The 17898-nt window shown below is 41.3% G+C and overlaps 1 protein-coding gene across 2 annotated transcripts in view; it reads right to left on the bottom strand.

Moving 5' to 3' along the window:
• The window catches only part of Frs2 (fibroblast growth factor receptor substrate 2), a 154604-nt gene extending 140158 nt beyond the window's left edge, over positions 1-14446 (bottom strand). For both annotated transcript variants that reach the window (XM_045151874.1, XM_045151876.1), the window contains exon 1: positions 14112-14446. The gene's annotated coding sequence lies outside the window, so the exon portion shown is untranslated. The remainder of the gene's footprint in view (positions 1-14111) is intronic.
• Positions 14447-17898: the final 3452 nt, after the last annotated feature.

Here is a 17898-nt window from a genome sequence, read left to right as displayed (position 1 = left end):
GTGACCTTGCACATATCTCACCTTGTGTATCTGGCTTATGTGGGATCTGGGGAGTTGAACATGGGTCCTTTGGCTTCTCAGGCAAGTACCTTAACAGCTAAGAGATCTCTCCAAGCTCTTGTTTTCGGTTTTTTGAGGTAGGGTCTCATTCTAGCCCAGGCTGACCTGGAAATTGCTAAGTAGTCCCAGTCTGGCCTCAAACTCACAGGGGACCCCCTACCTCTGCCTCCCAAGTGCTGGGATTAAAGGTTACACCTCCACAACAGGTTGTTTTGTTTTGAGGCAGGATCTCATATTAACCCAGACTGACCTGGAACTCAGTCTCCCAAATTCTGGGATTAAAGGAGTTACCACACTGGTGCTGCTCTTAAAACCTTCAGGGAGTGTGCTTGGCTTGAGGGCAGGGGCCAGAGTGCTTGCCTAGCATGTGAGGCCCAAAGTTCAATCCATAGTACTGAACACAAAATCACATGGCCTGTCACAAGTCACAGGCTTCAAAGCTTGCTTTATATGGATGAAACATGTACATTCATTTCTTTCTTTCTTTCTTTCTTTCTTTCTTTCTTTCTTTCTTTCTTTCTTTCTTTCTTTCTTTCCTTCCTTTCTTATTTGTTTATTTATTTTGTTTTTTTGAGGTAGGGTCTCACTCTAGTCCAGGCTGACCTAGAATGCATTATGTAGTCTCAGGGTGGCCTTGAACTCACGGTGATCCTCCTACCTCGGCCTCCTGAGTGCTGGGATTAAAGGTGTGCGCCACCAATCCTGGCATCATATTTTTTAAAGCATAAATATAACTGTTTTGCAAATACCTACACTACTACATTGAAAAAATATTGGGAGCTGGGAAGATGACTCAGTGGGTAAGAGCACTTCCTATTCAAGCATGAGGGCCAAGGGAGTCTGAGAGACTGCTCACATCAATCCCAGGACCCGTATAAACAACTGGGTGTGTCCATGCTCATCTGTAATCTCAATCTAATGAGGAGCAGGGACCTGAGAATTGCAGGGGCTCGGTGTGGTGGCACATACCTTTACTCCCAGCACTTGGGAGGCAGAGGTAGGAGGATTGCTGTGAGTTTGAGGCCAGCCTGGGACTACATAGTGAATTCCAGGGGGAGCACACTTCTGGAGTTTGTTTGCAGTGGCTAAAGGCCCTGGCATGCCCATTCTCTCTCTCTCAAATAAATAAATAAATGATTTTTAAAGATATAAATATATAGAGAGATCCAAAGTTATTTCAAAATTTAAAAGTGATGTTTATTTGAAATGGCGTTGGATCTAAACCTCTGCAAATGTTTATTGCATGCTTATTGTGAACAAAGCTCAGGACATTATGGGAAATACAAAGAACTCCAAGTCCCAGACAGGTCCTTTGAAAATAAAAATGCCAGTTAGGGAGATAAGTTTTGGGCCCATAGAAAAAGAGCCACAATACTGCAAAACATCCTGTGATAAATGCTGAATAAATAACAGAGTCATTAATTTAACATACCTCTTCCATCATTCATGTTGTTAAGCCAACTATCAGATGGAACTTAATGCCTTAAAGGATTTGTAAAAATTATAGGAAAAGTGGAGCCATAAAATAATCCCAACACTTAAAAAAAAAGTAGTGTGGGGCTGTAAAAATGGCTCAGAGTTTAAAGGCACTTCCAAAGCCTACTGATCCAGGTTCTAGTCTCATGTGTCTTGAGTTCATTTGTAGTGGCAGGAAGCCCTGGTGTACCCATTCTCTCTGTGTTCTCTCTCCTCTCTCTCTCTTTCTCTCTCTCATAGATATATAGATAGAAGAGTATGGCTATAGGAAAGTACAAAGTATATCAGGAGACCTTGAATAGAACCATTTAACTAAAACAAAGGGTTTTGTGTCAATGGAAAAACAATAAAAGTCTTGACTTCTAAATTAAGATATTTAAAGATTTTCATTTTAGGCAAGAAAAAAAAAAATCAACGCTCCTCTCCTGATTGTGAAGTAACATAATTAAAGTATGCTTTTTGTTTTATTTAGTTATTTGGGAGAGAGAAGGGAAAGGGAGAATGGGCATGCCAGGGCATCTTGCTGTTGCAAATAAACTCCAGACACATGTGCCACACATGCACCACTTTGTACATCTGGCTTTGTGTGGGTATTGGGGTATTGAACCTGGGCTGGCAGAATTTGCAAACAAGTGCCTTATTTACTGAGCCATCTCCCTAGTAAAAAATATGCTTTTTAAAAAAATTTTTATTTATTTATTTGAGAGCGACAGACACAGAGAGAAAGACAGATAGAGGGAGAGAGAGAATGGGCGCGCCAGGGCTTCCAGCCTCTGCAAATGAACTCCAGATGTGTGCGCCCCCTTGTGCATCTGGCTGACGTGGGACCTGGGGAACCGAGCCTCGAACCAGGGTCCTTAGGCTTCACAGAGAAGCGCTTAACCACTAAGCCATCTCTCCAGCCCTAAAAAATATGCTTTTTAAAGACGGAGGGTGGCGGGGTATTGTGGGGCATGCGTTTAATCCCAATATTCAGGAGGCTGAGGGAGGAGAATCACTGAGTCTGGGGCCAGCCTGACACTAGATAGTGAATTCCAGGTCTGCCTGGGCTAGAGTGGGACCCCACCTCGAACTGCCTCCTTCTCCAAGGGGGGGGGGGGAAGACTGAGGGTAGAGCTCAGTGGAAGGCAGCTTGCCTAACATATATATAGTTCTGGGTTTGGTTCCCACTAATAGAAATTGAAAACCATTAAAGTATCTTAAAAAATAACTTAAAGATGAAAGATATTCTCAAAATACATGGGAGCTTCAAAAATAAAATAAAAATCACCTGGGAACCCCACCTAGAAATAGGTCTAGCTTTTGTTTGTTTGCAATCCAGGCTGTTCTGGAACTTGTGATCATACTTTGCACTTTCTCAACCTGTTTTTCAAGACAAGGTCTCATTCTAGCTCAGGCTGACCCGGAACTCAATCTGTAGCCCCAGTCTGGCCTTGAACTCAAAGCAATCCTCCTACCTCAGTCTCTCCAGCTAGTATTAAAGGTGTATAACCACACCTGGTTTTAATATATTGGTTTTTCAACATAGGGTCTTACTCTATCCTAGGATGACCTGGAATTCACTATGTACTCTTAGGGTGGCCTCAAACTCATACTCACAGTGACCGTCCTACCTCTGTCGCCCAAGTATTGGGATTAAAGGCATGCGCCACCATGCCCAGCTCTCAATATATGTGTGTGTGTATAAAATTTTATTTATTTATTGGTTTTTCAAGGTAGGCTCTCTAGTCCAGGCTGGCCCTTCGATATGATTTTGAATACCTGCATTGTATTTTATCATAGAAATACAACATAACATTTTTATTCAATTTTTTTACTTCTCTTTTTTCTTTTTTCTTTTTTTTTTTTTTTTGGAGATAGGATCTTGCTCTAATCCAGGCTGACCTGGAATTCACTATATAGTCTCAGGGTGGCCTTGAGCTCACAAAGATCCTCCTATAACCACCTTACAAGTACTGGGATTAAAGGTATGTGCCACTACACCCAGCTGTTTCTTTTTAACTTTTAAAAAATTATTCTTATTTTAAAATTTTTTATTAATAGTTTTTCTAGCCAGGTTCACATTGCTGGCAGAAAATGCATGACCAAGAGCAGCTTGTGGGAATAAAAAGGTTTATTTTGGCTTACTGACTCAAGGGGAAGCTCCATGATGGCAGGGGAAAACGATGGCATGAGCAGAGAGTACACATCACCTCCTGGCCATCATCAGGTAGACAACAGCAATAGGAGAGTGTGCTAAACACTGGCAAGAGGAAGCTAGGTATAACACTCCTAAGCCCACTCCCAACAATACACAACCTCCAGGAGGCTTTAATTCCCAAATTGCCATCAGCTGGGGACCTAGTATTCAGAACAACTAATTTTATGGGGACACCTGAATCAAACCGCCATTCTGCCCTCACCCCCATAAACTGGTAACCATACATGATATAAAATGCAATGCATTCATCCAACTTGAAAAGTCCCCATAGTTTTTAATCAATCCCAATGATGTTCAAACATCCCCATAGTCCAAGGTCTTTTAACTGAGCTATAATACCAAAAAAAAAAAACAAAACCCAAAACTAAAATAAACAAAAAAAAAACATAATAAATGGCACAAAATAAACATTCATGCTGTAAAAGATGGCATTAGGCAGAGCAAAGAAATATTCAACCAATACAAGATTGAGACATGGCAAACACCAAACTCTATAGCTCAACAATTCTAGTCAGTGACAAGTCTCCAAGTGTGATAATTGTAACCAGTGACAAGTGTCTGGAATTCCAATTCTGCTCCTCCAGCTAGACCATTCACAGTTCCAGAAAACTTCACCTAGGGCCCACATCTTTCCTTGGCAGCCATCTCATAGTCCTGGCATCACCACTGGGTCTCTACTTCAACCCATGGTCCAAACTCATAGCTCCACTGGGTCTCCACACAGATAATCCAACAAGCCTGCTTCCACTGCCTATGGCCATTTCCAGAATATAAAACCATGTTTCAAATTCAATGACCTTCTCTTTCCTGAATTTGTTATACTTCATAATACCAGTTGGGCTATCAAGTTATTAATCCAGGAAGGACTAAAGACTTTGAAGAACAGGACACTCTTTCAGCATTCAGGCACCTTCAAAAGCATCTGCATTCTTCCTGTTGTCTCAAATACAGGTCAGCTAGCCCAATCTCAATGGTTGTAATCTTTCATACAATTGTAGTTGAATAGGCAGAAGTTTTGGCCCAAAGATTTATTTTTTTCTGTGCTATATCCCTTGGCTCAAACCTGTTAATTTCTGTGCAATGCAACCCTGCACAAGTTCTCAGGACATGGGTATAACAGCAAGCTTCTCACACAAACCACTTCTAGACCAGTCCAGGCAAAGCTCTTTGTCACCCTCATAAGCCAAACCCACAATTCTTACTGCATTCAGGTCTTTCAACTCTGACCAGAATAGTCTATCAATCTGTACTTATAGCAGTACAAGGCATCTCTTAGGCCAGGATTTCAACTCCTTCCACATTCCTCCTGCAAAGCAGTTCCAAAAGGTCAAAGCTATAGTCAGGATTCCAGCAGCAATCACACCATTTCTTGGTACCAACTTTACTGCTGCATTCAGGTTCACATTGCTGGCAGAAAATACCTGACCAAGAGCAACTTTTGGGAAGAAAAAAAAAAAAAGCTTATTTTGGCTTAAGGATTGGAGGGGAAGCTCCACAATGGCAGAGAAAAATGATGGCATGAGCAGAAGGTGGATATCACCTCTTGGCCAACATCAAATGAACAACAGCCACAGGAGAGTATGCCAAACACTAGCAAGAGGAAGCTGGTTGTAAGACCCATAAGCCTGCCCCCAAGAATACACAGCCTTCAGGAGACTTTAATTCCCAAATTGCTATCAGCTGGGGACCTAGCTTTCAGAACACCTAAATTTATGGGGACACCTGAATCAAACCAACACAGTACTGTATTTTGTATGGATACATCATGTGTTGGAACTATCATTTCCCTCATCACTGCCCCCAATCTTCTGAGGGTCCACCTCAGTGGTGTTGCTGGTATTCACCGTGAAGTTGTGGGTTATGTATTGTGAGAACAGCAGTCATTGGAGGGGAAGGGGGCAATGCCTCTGGGTATGCCCTCCCAACAATGGCTCTTAAAATCTTTCTGCCTGGCTGGAGAGATGGCTTAGCGGTTAAGCGCTTGCCTGTGAAGCCTAAGGACCCCGGTTCGAGGCTTGGTTCCCCAGGTCCCACGTTAGCCAGATGCACAAGGGGGCGCACGCGTCTGGAGTTCGTTTGCAGTGGCTGGAAGCCCTGGCGCGCCCATTCTCTCTCTCTTCCTCTATCTGTCTTTCTCTCTGTGTCTGTCGCTCTCAAATAAATAAAAAATTAAAAAAAAAAAATCTTTCTGCCCCCTCTTCTCCAAATTTCCTGATCTGTAGTGGGTATGCTTTAAGTCTACTTTTAGTGATGAGCTCTTAGGAGCCTTAGAATCTCTGTTTCGGTGTGAGTTGTGTATCCTCAGGGTCTATCTCCATTGCCCTGGCACTGATTGTCAGGCCCACCATGGAAGCAGCACTTTTGCTTGTCTCAGTTCCTCTGTGGTTGCACCTGGGCTTTGGCTAAAGTGTGAGGAGTGGTTTATTTCCTCAGGTCTCACCAACTCCCGAAAAAGAAAAACAGATTCTTCAATGGAGAATGAAATCAGCATAGGTTAAATGGGATAAGCATTGTTATTTTAGGGAGATTTTGATGGATGTGGCCCCTCTTTTGTCCAGAGATTATTGGGAGCTTATCATTGGAGACCATAATTTCATATATATATATATATATATATATATATATATATTTTTTTTTTTATTTATTTTTTTTTTTGAGGCAGCATTTCACTCTATTCTAGGTTCACCTCAATTCACAGTGATCCTTCTTTCTTGGCTTCTTTTGTTTTTTTTTTTTTTTTTTTGGTTTTTCGAGGTAGGGTCTCACTCTGGCTCAAGCTGACCTGGAATTCACTATGTAGTCTCAGGGTGGCCTTGAACTCACGGCAATCCTCCTACCTCTGCCTCCCGTTCTTGGCTTCTTGAGTGCTAGGATTCCTGATATTAGCCACCAGATCTGACTTAAAAGATTCTACATTCTTTTTTCTTTCTTTCTTTCTTTCTTTTTTTTTTTTTTTTTGAGGTAGGGTCATGCTTTAGCCCAGGCTGACCTGGAAATCATATGTAGTCTCAGGGTAGTCATCCAACTCAGGGCAATCCACCTACCTCTGCCTTGTAAGTACACACACCACCACGCCTAGTTCTACTTTTCATCCATGCACAAATAATTCATGTTAATTCAAGGCTAAATTAGGCAGTATATGGATTGGTTTGAAATAAGAATAAACTAGACTTCCGGTTAAGATGGCGGCGTAGGTACCACGCCAAAGCAGCCTAGGGGGGAAAAAGACCAAAAAAACTCAGCAAAATACACACTTTTACTAAAAAGTGAGGTGTATAGGAAATTGAGGCGGCAGCGGAGAAGTAGAAGAGTTATAGAGCATCCAGAGCCTGCACAGGCGGAAAAGCGGCTCCGGCAGCTTGGCCAACCGCCGCAGCCGTGGCGCAGCAGAAAGCCTCCAGACTCTCGGCTCGAGCCGCAGGAAAAGCCAGCTGCGGGATTTTCCCCTCACACCACGCTCTCCACAACTCGGAAACGTGAGGGGAGAGCGGCAGCGAGCAGCGGAGGAGCAGACCGCGAGGTAGAAGAACACGAGGAGCAGTGAGACAACCAGAGCAGCTGTGGCTCCCTCCCCTCCCCCAATGCCTGAACCCAGCTCCAGCAAACACAGCAGCGGCCCGGGACCCGGCCACACCAACTTGGGCTGACAGCGGGACCCAAGCAGGAGCAGAGTTCAGCAGCAACTTCAGTGGCTCCAGCACCAGTACCAGCGGCCCCAGCAGCAGCGGACCCAGGAGCGGCAGCGGCGGCAGATCCCGCAGCAGCGGCTTCGGGGGGAGCAGTGGCGGTGGACACGGCAGTGGCAGCTTCAGCAGCGGTGGTGGCTCCGGTGGTGGCAGCTACGGCAGCAGCAGAGGCAGCAGCAACGTCTCGGTTTGCACCGTAGGAAAAGCAAGTGCCCAGCTCCAGAAATCAGAACAGCAGCCCGACGACCCAGGCAGCAACTTGACTGAGACCAAAATCACCCAAGGTAACTGGGATTGCACCAGGGAAGGGTCTCACTTGGTCACAAGCTGACTTGGATCCCTCAACAGACCAGAAATCTAAACCTCTTTGTTGATAGAGGATCTGGTCATTATAATAACTACTCTTGCATACATACTCGGGGCTGTTTTTGATTGAATGTGTACAGTGTTTAGTTAAATTTTAGAATCTACCTGTATTTTATTCCACTCAGCCTGCTTGAATACTCCTAAAGCAGGGAAACTCAACCCCTAAGAACATCTTTGTAGATACTCTGAGAGTCTTAAGAGCCACACCTAATATCTTAAGGTCCTACCCTGAAAATATATTACATCAAATCAATTGATACAGCTAAGAATACACAGCTAGCTAGAAAATCCAAGCATTAACTTAATCCAAGATGCAAAAATATATACATTATAACACAAGAAACACTAAAAAGCAAGACGATATAAATCCACCTAAAAGTATTAATGCATCAGAAATGTCCTCCAGTGAGAAAGAGTTAGAGGAAATGCCTGAGAAAGAGTTCAAAAGAATAATTATAAATATGTTCAAAGAGGTCAAAGAACACATGAAAACAATCAAAGAAGAAATCAAAGAGAAAATCAAAGGAATCAAAGAAGAGGCAGGATACCAATTTAATGAAATAAAGAAGGCAATACAAGACATAAATAGGGAAATAGAAATAATAAAGAAAAACCAGTCAGAATTACTAGCAATGAAGAACACAGTTAATGAAATAAAAAAACTCTGTAGAAAATCTCACCAGTAGGATGGATGAGGGAGAGGACAGAATATCTAAGCTAGAAGACCAGGTGGCAGACCTAATGCAGTCCAACAAAGAGAAAGACAAACTTATAGAAAAGTATGAGTGGGAATTTCAAGATATTCGGGACACTATGAAAAGATCCAATATAAGAATTCAGGGGATAGTAGAAGGAGAAGAACTCCACTCCAGAGGCATAGTAGGCATCTTCAACAAAATCATAGAGGAAAATTTCCCCCAAATTGGGAAAGAGGTGCCAATACAGATACAGGAAGCCTTTAGAACCCCAGCCAGACAAAACCCAGAAAGAACCTCTCCTCGCCATATTATAATCAAACTTCCAAACACACAAACCAAAGAAAAAATATTGAAAGCAGTTAGAGAGAAAAATCAAGTTACCTACAAAAGCAAGCCCATCAGGATTACAGCAGATTATTCAACACAAACTTTTAAAGCCAGAAGGGCTTGGAGTGATATATTCCAAGTTCTGAAAGATAACAACTGTCAACCAAGGTTACTTTATCCTGCAAAGTTATCCATTCAAATAGATGGAGAAATAAAGACATTCCATGACAAAAGCAGGTTAAAGGAGTATTTGAAGACAAAACCAGCTCTACAGAAAATACTTGGTAGAATCCTCCATGCTGAACAAAAGGAAAAGCACACATATAAGGAACCTAGAAAAAACAAGCTATACTCAAATACCAGTTAACAGAAGAGAGCACAGGTAGAACCAGTAACACACACACACAAAAAAATGGCAAACATAAATACACACCTTTCAATAATATCTCTTAATATCAACGGTCTCAATGCCCCAACGAAAAGACATAGATTTGCAGACTGGGTTAAAAAGCAGGATCCTACAATTTGTTGTCTCCAAGAAACTCACCTTTCTACAAAGGATAGACATTATCTTAGGGTGAAAGGTTGGAAGACGGTGTTTCAAGAAAATGGGCCTAGAAAACAAGCAGGGGTTGCTATCCTAATATCAGACAGGGTAGACTTTAGTCCGATGTTAGTCAAGAAAGATAAGGAAGGTCACTTTATATTGATTAAGGGCACACTCCAACAGGAGGACATTACAATCCTAAACATATATGCACCTAACATGGGGGCTCCCAAATTCATCTGACAAACACTATTAGAACTAAGGTCACAGATAACACCAAACACAGTGGTGGTGGGTGACTTTAACACCCCACTCTCATCAATTGACAGGTCATCCAGGGAAAGAATAAACAGAGAGGCATCTGGACTAAATGAGGTCATAGAAGGAATGGACCTAACAGATATATACAGGACATTTCATCCAAAGGCTGCAGAATATACATTCTTTTCAGCAGCACATGGAACATTCTCTAAAATAGACCATATATTAGGACACAAAGCAAATCTTAACCAATTCAGGAAAATTGAAATAATTCCTTGCATTCTATCTGACCACAATGGAATTAAACTACAAATCAGTAGCAAGAAAGGCTATAGAGCATACACAAAATCATGGAAACTAAACAATACACTACTAAATGATGAGTGGGTCAATGAAGAAATCAAAAAGGAAATAAAAAAATTTATAGAGTCAAATGATAATGAGAACACAACATACCAAAATCTCTGGGACACAATGAAGGCAGTTCTAAGAGGTAAATTTATAGCCTTAAGTGCCTATATTAAGAAATTAGAAAGGTCGCAAGTAAACGACCTAATGCTTCGCCTTAAAGCCTTGGAAAAAGAAGAACAAGGCAAACCAAAAATTAGTAGACGGGAAGAAATAATAAAGATTAGGGCAGAAATTAATGAGATAGAAACAAAAAGAACAATCCAAAGAATTAATGAAACAAAGAGTTGGTTCTTTGAAAGGATAAACAAGATTGATAAACCCTTAGCAAATCTGACCAAAAGAAAGAGAGAAGAGACACAAATTAATAAAATCAGAGATAAACAACGTAACATCACAACAGATTCCAGAGAAATTCAAAAAATCATAGGGACATACTATAAAAGCATATACTCCACAAAGTATGAAAATCTGAAAGAAATGGATGATTTCCTTGATCTATATGACCTACCTAAATTAAATCAAAATGAGATTAATCACTTAAAGAGACCTATAACAAACATGGAGATCCGAACAGTTATCAATAATCTCCCAACTAAAAAAAGCCCAGGCCCGGATGGATTCACTGCTGAATTTTACCAGACTGTTAAGGAAGAGCTAACACCATTGCTTCTTAAGCTTTTCCAGGAAATAGAAAAAGAAGGAATTCTACCAAACTCCTTCTATGAGGCCAGTATCACCCTGATACCAAAACCAGGCAAAGATAGAACAAAAAAAGAAAATTACAGAACAATCTCCCTCATGAACATAGATGCAAAAATTCTCAACAAAATATTGGCAAACAGAATACAAGAGTATATCAAAAAGATCATTCACCCTGACCAAGTAGGCTTTATCCCAGAGATGCAGGGATGGTTCAACATACGCAAATCTATAAATGTAATACATTACATAAACGGGTTGAAGGACAAAAATCACATGATCATCTCATTAGATGCAGAGAAAGCATTTGACAAAATCCAACATCCCTTCATGATAAAAGTCCTACAAAGACTGGGAATAGAAGGAACATATCTCAATATAATAAAGGCTATTTATGACAAGCCTACAGCCAACATATTACTAAATGGGGAAAAACTGGAAGCTTTTCCACTAAAATTAGGAACAAGACAAGGGTGTCCACTGTCCCCACTTCTATTTAATATAGTTTTGGAAGTCTTGGCCATAGCAATAAGGCAAGAGACACACATACAAGGGATACAAATTGGAAAGGAAGAAATCAAGTTATCATTATTTGCAGATGACATGATTCTATACATAAAGGACCCTAAAAACTCTACTAGCAAGCTGTTAGAGCTGATCAAAACCTACAGCAATGTAGCAGGATACAAAATAAATACACAGAAATCAGTAGCCTTCATATATGCTAACAACAAACACACAGAGGATGAAATCAGAGAATCACTCCCATTCACAATTGCATCAAAAAAATAAAATACCTTGGAATAAACCTAACCAAGGAAGTAAAGAATCTATACAATGAGAACTTTAAAACACTCAAGCAAGAAATTGCAGAAGACACTAGAAAGTGGAGAAACATCCCTTGATCCTGGCTTGGAAGAATCAATATCGTGAAAATGGCAATCTTACCTAAAGCAATCTACACATTTAATGCAATCCCTATCAAAATTCCAAAGGCTTTCTTCATGGAAATAGAAAAAACAATCCAAAAATTCATTTGGAATCACAAAAAACCTCGAATATCTAAAATAATACTGAGCAACAAAAAAGAGGCTGGTGGTATCACCATACCTGATTTTACCCTATACTACAGAGCCATAGTAACAAAAACAGCATGGTACTGGCACAAAAACAGACATGTAGATCAGTGGAACAGAATAGAGGACCCAGATGTAAGCCCAAGTAGCTATAGCCACCTGATATTCGATAAAAATGCCAAAAATACTCATTGGAGAAGAGACAGCCTCTTCAGCAAATGGTGTTTTGAAAATTGGATAAATATCTGCAGAAGGATGAAAATAGATTCTTCTCTCTCGCCATGCACAAGAATTAAGTCCAAATGGATTAAAGACCTTAACATCAGACCGGAAACTCTGAAACTGCTAGAGGAAAAAGTAGGGGAAACCCTTCAACATATTGGTCTTGGCAAAGACTTTCTGAATACAACCCCAATTGCTCATGCAATAAAACCACAGATTAACCACTGGGACCTAATGAAATTACAAAGATTTTGCACCGCAAAGGACACAGTGAAAAAAGCAAAGAGGCAACCTACAGAATGGGAAAAAATCTTCGCCAGCTATATATCTGATAGAGGATTAATATCTAGGATATACAAAGAACTCAAAAAGTTAAATAATAAGGAATCAAACAAGCCAATCAAAAAATGGGCTATGGAGCTAAATAGAGAGTTCTCAAAGGAAGAAATACGAATGGCATATAAGCATCTTAAAAAATGTTCTACGTCACTAGTCATCAGGGAAATGCAGATTAAAACTACATTGAGATTCCATCTCACTCCTGTCAGATTGGCCACCATCATGAAAACAAATGATCATAAATGTTGGCGGGGATGTGGAAAAAAAGGAACCCTTCTGCACTGCTGGTGGGAATGCAATCTGGTCCAGCCATTGTGGAAAACAGTGTGGAGGTTCCTAAAGCAGCTAGAGATTGATGTACCATATGACCCAGCTATAGCGCTCCTAGGCATATATCCAAAGGACTCATCTCATTTCCTTAGAAGTACATGCTCAACCATGTTTATTGCTGCTCAATTTATAATAGCTGGGAAATGGAACCAGCCTAGATGTCCCTCAACAGATGAGTGGATAATGAAGATGTGGTACATTTATACAATGGAGTTCTACTCAGCGGTAAAGAAAAATGAAGTTATGAAATTTGCAGAAAAATGGATGGACCTGGAAAGTATTATACTAAGTCAGGTAACCCAGGCCCAGAAAGCCAAGCGCCACATGTTCTCTCTCATATGTGGATCCTAGCTACAGATGACTGGGCTTCTGCGTGAGAATGAAAATACTTAGTAGCAGAGGCCAGTAAGTTGAAAAGGAGACATAAAGGGTGGAGAAAGGAAGGGAGGAGGCTACTTAATAGGTTGATATTGTATATATGTAATTACAATGATTGTAATGGGGAGGTAATATGATGGAGAATGGAATTTCAAACGGGAAAGTGTGGAGGTGGGGAGGGAGGGAATTACCATGGGATATATTTTATAATCATGGAAAATGTTAATAAAAATTAAAAAAAAAAAGAATAAACTAGCTTGGCATGATGGCACATACATGCCTTTAATCCTAGAACTTGGATGGCTAAATTAGTTGGAGGATTGCTGTGAGTTGGAGGCTAGCCTTGTGGCTACAAAGCAAATTCCAGGTCAGCCTGGACTAGAGTGAGAGACCCTACCTTGGAAAAGGAAGAAGAAGAAGGAGAAGGACAGGAAGAGGAGGAGGAAGAAAAAGAAGAGGAAGAATAAAGAAGAAGGAGGAGGAGGAAGGAAAAGGAGGAGAAAGAAGAAGAAGAAGAAAATAAAAACAAAAAAACAAAGAATAAACTGAGAGCAAGAGGACCAGTCAAGAGACTATCAGTAGAGGACTATTTAAGTAAATTAGGGCACATTCACATACTGGAAATATTTGTAAATATTACAATACAGTGTAGCACTGTAGTCCAAGTTGGTCTCAAATTAATAACAAGCCTTCTACCTCAGCCTCCCTCCCAAATCCTGGGATTACAAATGTGCATCACCATACCTGGTTTACAATACATAATTTTTAAAAAAATTCTTATATATTTATTTATTTCAGAGTGATAGAGACAGAGAGAAAGAGGCAGATAGAGAGAAAGAGCAAGGGTGCACCAGGACCTCCTGCCACCACAAACAAACTCCAGATGTATGCACCACTTTGTACATCTGGCTTTACATGGGTACTGGGGAATCAAACCCGGGTCACTAGGCTTTCCAAGCAAGCACCTTAACCTCTGAGCCATCTCTCCAGCCCCACAATGCAACTATTATTTCAAGGAATGATGCCAGTGCTTACATGCTCTGATGACAAGTTCTCACAGGTCTGCTTTTCTGGAGTTCTTTTTTTCCCATTCTTGAATATGAAGCACTCCAGGACTTTGTGCTTTCTCTTTTTCTCCATCCATCCATATTTCCTCCATTGATAATCTCATTGAGGCTCAAGTGTTTAAATATCATTCCCAAAGTAATCTGTGGATTTACTTTTCCGTAAAATAATTCAGAATTTTAAGTTGAAATGCCTTCTACACTCCAATGATGATATCCAACAGGAGACATTACAATATGCTAGTGTGCTGTCCTGTGAGAGGTGCTTGCAAGGAGGGTCTGCAAGCTAAGTGTGTGCTACGGCATTAGCAAAAACCTGCAGGAAGTAGATGCCATTATTACAAAGTTAGGAATAGTTGGGGGAAAAATTACTAAGCATTTTTCTCTGCCCTCTACTCATTCCAATGTTTATAGGAAAATAACCTGAAGCCATCATTTGACTTAGGTTTCTAAGTAGACATTAGGATAGCAGATGGAGGAAGAAAGACCCTGTAGACCAATGAACAAAATTATGCTTCTGGGATAGAAAGCAAATGTTCATATTTCTGCAATTCTAATATGCTCTACATGTGAACGTTTCTTTCATTGTTCCTGTGGCATGCTCTACTTTTCACCAAGTACCCCCTTTAACAGGTAAAACTTGCAAAGAACACTTTCTTTCCATATTGAAAAGGTCTGGCTACTTTTATATGCTTGCCGTTTGCCCTCCATTCTATGTGAGTACAAACACATAAAATATTTACACATCCCTCCAATCTATAGAAAAATCACTTTGGGGTCTTGAAAACAGACTCTTTACAGATGGAGAGGATGTGAGAGAAATGCCCTCAGTGTGCTGGCTAGAAACTGCAATGTCTGCCCAGCACTGTGCCTCCTCTCATAACAGGGGATGCCTCTGCTGAATGAGCCCTTGTATGTCAAGATTCAAAACGTTCTTGTTTGCTCCAGTTGAACAAAGCTCTCACAGACAGTGGGATCTGCAGGGTAGCCACCAAGTGTATTAAACCAATGTTTCCTCCACCGCATTGCGAATAGTTTATCGTAATGGCAGTTCTCACCTTCATGTATAGAGGCCGGTGTGGTGTTCGCATTGCCGTCCTGCACAGAGCTCCCTCTGACTTCAAAGGAAATGACATAGAACAGAACCCCATGGTGTGAGAAGAAACAAGCAGCATCTCATCAGAATCGGGCCATATTTTTTTTTCATTCTGTCTGTAGAAATGGCTAAATTTATATACCAAATATTTAAAGGCAACCTTTCACTTCAGCAGTTCATGAATTGTCAGATATACATATGTTTATTGGGAAACTGGACACTGAGCTATATTTATATAAGAGGGGAAGGGAGAGGTGGTGTTATAAAGAAACCTATCACAATCGCACATTTTTCTTGCTTTCTCAGACCCCCAAGAGGCCAAAATGATTCCAAGTGATTTGAGGCTAGCTTAGTGGTTGTGTCTAACTGAAAGCTGGCCTTCAGGCAAACCCTAAAGGAGGAGGAGATGAAACTGAAGAGGAGAGGAAGGAGGAAGGGGGCAAGAAAGAAAAAGTGTATGTGTATGCATGTGAAATTTTCATCTAGGGAAATCTTTCCAAACTTAAGAAGAAGGGGAGGAATCACTAAAGATCAATATATTTTCCTATTAAAATTAATATTTCTACATGTGAAAAAATCAAAATTAGATTTAAATGGGAAATAAAAATTATGACAATCTTGAAAAGCATAGAAATAATATTCCTAATGTATTGGAGTCTGTGCACATTGGCCAAAAATAAAGCAAAATCAGTTCCATATGGATAGTTAATGTTTAACAAAAATAAAGTATACATAAGTATCTAACCTCTGGATAAGAAAGAGAATTTGAAACCTAAAGCAGTATAAGAGATTATAAAGGAGAAGATCAACAAATGTAACTATATAAAATTTTAATGTCATAAATAAAAAATAAATAACATTAAACCTGGGTTCTTTGGCTTTGCAGGCAAGCACCTTAACAGCTAAGTCATCTCTCCATCCCCCCCTTTTTTTTTCATTTTTTGAGGTAGAGTCTCACTCTAGCTCAGCTGACCTGGAATTCACTAAGTAGTCCCAGATTGGCCTCAAACTCAAGGCGATCCTCCCACCTCTGCCTCCCGAGTGCTGGGATTAAAGGCATGCGCCACCATACCTGGCTCTCTCCAGTGCAATTAGCACTTCCAATTCAAGCCTATATGTGAGGCTTATTTGGTGGGTACTAACCTGGTGTAATCTCAGTTACCTTTTGGGATGGTTTTGGTCTCAATTATGCTGCATGACTGCTTGGGTCCCTCTTTGCCGCGCTGTGGGCTCAGGTAGGCTAGCTGGGTCACTGGATCACTGCGCTGATCGCCTACTCTGGGTGCTATGTAGGTGAACGCCCTTTCCCAGGTCTCTGGCGTTTGTGCTGGGGCGGGGCAAGGACCTTGGATGGTAGCTAAAGTTCTCCCCCTGGTCCTCTTCCTCAGAGCCACTCCCCCTTCTTCCCTGCATCCTCCCTTCACGTTTCTTGAGTTTGCGCAGACCTCGCGGCTGTGGTCCCGCGGACCTGATGCCGCTGCTGCTGGAGTCGCTTCTGCCTGCTTCTGTGAGCTGTAGATGCTCTGAATCTCTCCTATTTCTCTACTGTGGTTGATAATTTCTTATACACCTCACTTTTTAGTAGAAGAATGTATTTTGCTGGGGTTTTGTTTTTGCCTTTTCTCCCCTCGGCTGCTTTGGTGTGGCTCCTACACCGCCATCTTAACCGCGAAAATACAGCGGCCAGGTGTGGTAGTGCACACCTTTATTCCAGGCAGAGGCAGGAGGACCACTGTGAATGTAAGGCCACCCTGAGACTACAGAGTGGATTCCAGGTCACCGTGGGCTAGAGTGAGACCCTACCTCAAAAAGAAGAAAAAAGGGGGGGGGTATGAGCCAGCGGCGTGGCGGCGCAGCCCAGCACTTGGTCGGCAGAGGATCGCTGCAAGTTTGAGGCCAACCTGAGACTAGAGTGAGTTCCAAGTCAGTCTGGGCTAGAGTGAGACCCTACATCAAAAAATAAATGTATATGTGTATATGTGTGTGTGTGTACATATATATATATGTATATATATATGTGTGTGTATGTATATGTATATATAGACCAGGAGACAGAGGTAAAAGGATTGCTATGAGTTCAAGGCCATCCTGAGACTACATAGAGAATTCCAGGTCAGCCTGAGCTAGAGTGAAACCCTACTTTAAAAAATTGGGTGTGGGGGGATTGCTGGACAGATGGCTTAGTAGTTAAGGTGCTTGCCTGTGAAGCTTATGGACCTATGTTCTACTCTCCAGGTCCCACGTAAGCCAGACACACAAGGTGACACAAGCCCACAAGGTTGCACAAGTGTACAAGGTGGAGTACATGTCTGGAGTTTGATTGCAGTGGCTACAGGCCCTGGTGTACCAATTCTCTCTGTGTCTCTCTCACTCTGTATCTCTCTCACTCTCCTTCTCATTAAAAAAATATATTTTTGGTTTTTTTCTTGCTGGGGTCTCATTCTAGGCCACCTTCATCACAGCATTCCTCAGGGAAGCCAAGGTAGGAGGATCACTGTAAGTTCAAGGCCACCCCAAGACTACATAGTGATTTCCAGGTCAGCCTGGGCTGCAGCCAGAATCTGCCTCAGAAAAAAAAAGAAAAAGAAAGGAAAATTTACTTAGGGTCAATGAAAGATTTGGGTGCTTAAGAATGAAAATATGCCAGATGTGGGGCTGGAGA

This window comes from Jaculus jaculus, chromosome 6, assembly GCF_020740685.1.
Source record: "Jaculus jaculus isolate mJacJac1 chromosome 6, mJacJac1.mat.Y.cur, whole genome shotgun sequence".
Lineage (NCBI taxonomy): Eukaryota > Metazoa > Chordata > Mammalia > Rodentia > Dipodidae > Jaculus > Jaculus jaculus.
This window is presented reverse-complemented; position numbering and strand designations above follow the sequence as displayed.